Source organism: Arachis ipaensis, chromosome B7 (genome assembly GCF_059453495.1).
Source record: "Arachis ipaensis isolate K30076 ecotype BB chromosome B7, ASM5945349v1, whole genome shotgun sequence".
Taxonomy (NCBI): Eukaryota; Viridiplantae; Streptophyta; class Magnoliopsida; order Fabales; family Fabaceae; genus Arachis; species Arachis ipaensis.
Window position 1 is genome coordinate 22,691,236 of NC_142442.1, and position 7,042 is coordinate 22,698,277.

Sequence of the window (7,042 nt, forward strand, 5' to 3'; positions counted from 1 at the left end):
AAGTTCACCCAAATTTTCTAACACAAGCCAAGAATGTAAAATCGACTCTATAACTAAGTCAAGTATTTTATCAAATACCTAGAATGCATAAACATAAAACTTCATAAATTACAAGAATGAGTAAAATCTACAACTACATAACTCAAGAAAGCAATAATAACATCTCAATTAAGTAATAATAAAACATAAAACTTCAAGTTCATTAAAGAAAAATGAAAATTCAACAAGAGTTCATAAACTAAAATGATATAAGCAAGAAACCAACAAGAAAATCCTAGTAAACTAAGATAATAGAACAAAAAAATATAAATAAAACTATACAAAAACAAGAGAGAATTAAAATAGAAATTCTAAGAATTCTAGAGAGAAGCTCTCTGTAGAATTTTCTAAAACATCATAAAATCTAAAACCTAAAGACTACTTGATGTCCTCCCTTGTATTCCCCTTGAAATACTTTAAAAATATGATACTTGGGACTTTTTTGGGCCCAAATCGTAATCTCACCTTCTCATTAACCCAGGCACGTGACAGCATTGTTGCCTAGGTGAAAATATTCGCCTAGACGCCACGTTGTTTGGGCAACAAATCTCGTTTGGGCGAGATTTTTCCTGGGTAACTTTTCCTCGCTTGGGTGAGGCTTTGCTTGGGCGGACAATCCTGGCTTGGGCGAGGTCAGTTATGCTGAACTTCCTATTTCGTAATTCTTTTCTCTTTTGGCTACGTTTCATGCTTGCACTTGAACCTAAATTGACCTGAAACACTAACAAACATATCAAGGTACCAAGTAGATGATTAAATATTCAAACATATTTAATTTATGACAAAGAATCATACTAATTTGACATTAATCACAATTAGAATCAATTAAAAATCACAAATATAGTCAATTAAGCACAAAAAGTAGAGAAAAATTGCATGAAATTTCTAAAAATACATACAATAATTCACATAAAATTAGGGCTTCATCAATGAGCCTATCTCGAAGATTGAGTTCCTTGGAACATCATCCCAATCTGCATCCTTGATGCCATCATCATCATGAACATCCTCCTATTATTGGTACTCCGCATCCTCCTCTTGTTGAACATCAAGTCGCTCTGGCTGTCTATATCTCGCTCCTGTCCGAGCACAATTATGCACTTTCCGAAGATCAGGAGCATTGGGAGGAAGAGTCAGGCGAACACCCTGCAGGGTCTCTAGTGGAGTATCGTTTGGCAACACATGTAATAGGTGTCGCATCATGACAAGAAATGACTATGACACATCTGGCACCACCAGGTAAGCAGGATCACAAAGATTGTAGGTCTGTCAAGGGTAACAGTATTGCTTGTCGTAGAGACTCAAAACGATCTCTTTATGAAAAGTACCACAATGCAAGCTCCATTGACCACCATTTATCCTCCAATATAAAGGGTCAATGTCAATAGTCCATCAATGTTTACCCACAGCTTCGGTATATGTTGTGCACCCCCGAACTGTCGAATAAGTCGATCTGGGTGGTGGAACTTGACGAAATGAAAACAAATCAAAGACACCACTGCAGTATGCGTGTAGCAACTTTATGTTATATGGTGTCCATAGGAATTACAATATATATATATATATATATATATATATATATATATATATATATAACGTTTTTCAAAATATTTTCAATAATTTAAAAATGTAATTGTATAACGTATAAATATACTTGAACAAGTATTAATGCTATAAGAGTTTCTAAAGTACTAATGATGTTAATATAAGAATAACACTACTTTCTATTTTAAACGAATATGAACTTGGATTGAAGTAACGGATACTTGTTGAGAATACAAATATTGCAAAGAAAGTTTAAAGCAATACGACGTAAGAGAGGTTGTATGTGAAAATCAGATGTCCTTCCTAAACCCACTCCCATTCTCTTTCTTTTGATGGAAAATAAAATTAATTTTTATTTCTTTGATTGGTTTAATAATTACTTTCAAGTCTTTAAAAGAGAGTTTTATCCTTTGTCAAAAAGAACCACTATATGAAAAATTAGTACAGGCTAAACTATAGAACCACAATATCCTCTTAAAGAAACTATAAAACTACAATTTGTCCAAGACCTATAATTAAAAGCTACCCCTTAAAAGGATAGCAGTATAGAAGGTAAAATAGATAAAAAACACATTAACAAAAAAAATCATCAACAGCTTAACAATACTAACATAGTCTTAGATGTTATGAAAAATCAGCCAGAAAGGATTGAGCATAAACATGTGAGAAAAACAAACCAATAGAAAATTCATATACAAGTTTCAAAATCCTGACATGATCAAACTAAAAACAAATGTAAAAGCAGATATAGATGATATAAAGGAAAAACTTAATAGTAGAGAAAAAATGGGTATTTATACCATAGGTTTGAAACCTAATAAAATGTCATTCCAACCTCAAAATTATCCAAAACTTAAGAATTACTATCCACGACCAACCCGACAGATATAATTATTGATGAAAGAACACAACCAGTAGAAAATAGTTTTATGGGTTTCGACTTAGTAGAATGAAATTTAGTTGGATTGAGTGAACAAGCCATTTTAGATCTAATGTATAGTATGACAATGGTAGTAACCGCCTATAAATAAAAAAGAGCCAGTGATAGAGAGGCGGTAGTAATGATAACCCAATGATTCACGGAACAACTAAAAGAATGGTGGGATAACTTCCTCACCATACAAGAAAAAGAATTAATCCTTAATAACATTAAGCAAGAGGACCAGTCACACGATGCAGTGACAAGTCGACAACTTTGATATTTACAACCATAAAAAATTTTGTAGGAGACTTAAATATTTTTAAAGATAGAATAAGAGTTCAGTTAATGAATTTAAGATGTCCAACTATGTTCGATTATAGATGGTACGTACAATGACATTTTCATATATAAAGTTATGATGAGAGATGATGCATCAGCCCCTTTTTGAAAAGAAAGGTTTATAACAACCTTCCCAAACTTTTGGCCAAAAAAGTATTCCAAAAGTTATAATTCCCATTTGGTGCTTAAAGACCATATGAAGGATTAACTTTTGGACAAATACATAATATAATACTACAAACAAGAGTAGAATATGTACAAATACTAGACTACGAGAAAAACTAAGAAGAGAAAATACGAGCAGTGAGAGAGAATTAGAAAACTTTTATCAACAATATGGGATTACAATTTACAATGGAAAAGGCGCCGAGTAATCAAAATAAAATTAAAAAAAGAAATATCAAAATAGGTAATGATAGATATCAACATCGTGAACCATATAAGATAGAGTACAAACCTAGGTAGAAGCCAAGTGAAAATCACAAGAAAAAAAACATAAATTAAATGGAACAATAAGAAAAAAAAAGGGATAAGAATAAGAAACAAATAATATGTTGGAAGTGCAAGAAGAAAAAATAAAAAAAAATTAATAATGAGAAAGTATGACAATTTCTAGTTGCTATAGTGATTGATAATGAAATAAAAATAAAAATAAAAATAAAAATAAAATAAAAATAAAAATAGAATACGAATACTCATTGAAAATTCAAGTAATTTTATACAACAATTAAATATAACCTCATCTTCAAGTTCATTAGAATCAGAGAAAGATTATTGTTTACGACCAGGAATATATGTAATTATAAATAATTGGTGAGATCTGTAAATCATCCTAGATCTATTAATGTTTTAACTAGAGAACTAACATGCATACTAATATCTATAATAGGTAGGTGAGATGATTCACCATGAAAAGATGAATTTATATTACAGCTAAATGATCTAGTCAGAAAAGAGAAAGAAGTTAAAGAGAAAGCAACGTCAGTAAAAATTAAAGAAATATACAAAATAGACTCCCAAAGAAAAAATTTCCTTAAAACACCTACAAGAAGAAATAAAAGTTTTAAAACTAGAAATTTCAGAGTTAAAACAGCAGGATATTTTTTTTAATTATAGACTATTAAAATTAGAGGGAAAATATGTTAAAAGCACAAAGAAAAAAAGAGCGACTAGAATTAAAAAAAAATGAGGAAAAGTGTAACTCCACAAAATTATACTGACAATTATAATAATGAGTTATCACTACTAGTTAGTCGAAATTGTATACCTATATAGCCATAATTATTGGAAAAAAATTTGAATTTATAGCTTTGGTAGATTCGAAAGCAGATATAAACTATATACAAAAAGAATTAGTACCTACTAAATATTATGAAAAAATACTGAAATTATTGCCGAAGATGAAAATGAATAGACCATAAATCGTAAGATTTCTAAAGTAAAAATTTGGCAAAACAAGGTATGTTTTTCAATTACTTTTTTTTAGCTAAAAATATATCTCAACAAATTATATTGAATAATTCTTTTACATTACAAAAAATGTATTCATATAGCAATACTTTTTTTAAGTTACAGTTAAAAAATGTAGCCTTTTCTATTAATAGGATACATTTTTCTTTCTATTACAATATTATTTAACAAAAGTCTTCTAAAACTTCAAAAAATACCTTAAAAAGCGTAGTTTATTGTAATGTCTATAGTTACGCTTTCTCAGTAAAAGAGAACTTTTTATAAATGTAGTTAATATTTTATTTTGAGACATAACTTTACAGGTGTAGCCTATTTGGGTTGGTAGATTTTTAGGGTTGTTTTTATTTTTCGCAATGTTTCTTTCTTTTTTCCCGTGCTGTTGTAGTAGCCTTTTCTCTCACCGAGTCACTGTGTTGACTCTTTCACTTCCCACGCACCACCACTGGTGGAGATAAAGAAGTGGTTGAGGGATTTAAAGACTTATATCATTCAGATGATTGTGAATTATATAGTATTGAATATTGATTTAATTTTTTCTAATCCAAATCAATTTAAACTATTGTGATTTAGATTGTATTTTTGTTGTTAAAGGGTCTTCGTGGTATAGCTCGTTGCAGAAAGACAGACATCGTCCTATCTTTTTCACGGATGAGATATACGTCGAATTCTAGAGAACACTAGATGGGATGGGTACCTATAAAAAGTATTTCGACACTTAAGTCAGCAATAATTCAAAGAAGCAATAATTCAAAGAAGAGAATAAGATTGATTTCACTAAGTAGGCTTTAAATATCTTCTATTTTTTATCTTATTTTACCTTATATAGACATAATTATAGAAAGTTGACTATTTTCAAATATTTTTTATTTTCGAAATATTAGTGAACACATATCAACTATAGTGTAATTACGTTTAAAGCATTAACGTCTCTTTTAACTATTTTTCCGAACTATTAGGAGTGACGTGTAATGAGATTATTTTTTTATTTATTTGTTTGACTTATTTTCTGAGCTATAAATTACAGCTACCAAATAATATAGAATGAACTATGTTGTAATATAATGACTGAATTATAAATATAATGGTCAAGTTATGTATAACAACATGAGTGGTAGTTGTTTATGAGTTATGAAAACTCTAATATTCTTTTAACCTAATTTTCAAATTATAGTTTTATAGCTACCGAGACAATTCAATTCAAGTCTTTCAAGTAGTTAGTAGCTACTTTCCCAAGAACTCACTTGAGCTAAATGAATTTGTTTTTGAGATTTTGACTGTATTCCGTCGTCTATGAGTTTTTTTTTTTTTTTTTTTGCCATATGTGTTTTGAAAGATTAATATAGTGACCGAAAAATCGACAAAAAAAAGAGTTTTATTTAGGTATTTTTTTAGTGATCAATAATCCTTTTAGTGACATCTTCTCTATTGATTAGCGATTGTACTATTTCTTTTTTATGTCTAGAAAGTAAAGAGGCAAGCCCGGATAAAGGAGGAGGGTTGTGTTAGGTCTTCGACAACTAACATAAAAATATAGTCGAATCCCATGACATGAATCAAAGACATTATTGCGCTAAAGTTAGGTCGTTGCCTGGAAGCAACGCGCTGTATGACTCGAGTACAGTGTCAAATGAGCAAGAGCTGCTGCATCGGTGCCCGGATGTAATGTTAAATGAGCAAGGGTTTCCGCGTTTTTGTGAACGGACGAGGGTAAATAAGCTAGTTCACAAAATAAAAGGTAAAGGTTGGAGCGACAGAAGGTTGAGATTTAGGACATGAAACATAGGCACTCAAATAGGAAAATCCATGAAAATGGTGGACATCATGACAAGGAGGAAGATTAATATTATGTGCCTACAAGAAACAAAATGAGTCGGCGCGAAGGCTAGGGAGTTGGATACTTCTGGTTTCTAACTTTGGTATATAGGAAAGTTGAAGAATAGGAATGTGATTGGTATTATCGGAGATAAGCAGTGGAAGAAGGACATAGTGGATGTCAAGAGGGTAGGAGATCGGATCATCTCTATCAAACTTGTGGTGGAGGGAGGTGTTTTTCATGTGATTAGCGCCTATACACCGCAAGTGGGATCGGACGAACAATACAAGATAAGATTTTGGGAGGATCTAGAGAGTTTGGTCCAAGACATACCTTCGAGAGATAATATTTTCTTAGGAGGAGATTTAAATGGCCATGTTGGAAGAGAAGTGACTGGGTATGGAAGTATTCACGGAGGCCATGGTTTCGGGGTGGTCAATGCCGAGGTTAAAATTATTTTGGACTTTTCCTCAACCTTTGATCTTCTCATCGCAAATACATGTTTTAAAAAGAGAGACAAACGTCTTATAACCTATAAGAGTGGCATGACAAGCTCTCAAATAGACTTCTTCTTGTTGAGGAGAGTCGATCGAAAATTTTGCATTAATTGTAAAATTATTCCGGGAGAGAGTTTGACAACACAACATAGGATGCTCCTCATGGATTTTCGCATTGAGAAAAAGTTGAAGAAAAGACATCATACGAAGAACCCAAGGACGAGGTGGTGGCAGATGAAAGGTGAGGAACAAAGAAACTTTCTAAGACGTGTAGGAGAAGAGGCAAAGTGGGATGGAAATGGAAGTGCGAAAGAGATGTGGAGGGAGATGGCATAAGTTATTAGAAGTACAGCAAAAGAAAGTTTTGGTGAATCTAAAGGAATAGGACCAAGAGACAAGGAGTCCTGGTGGTGGAAT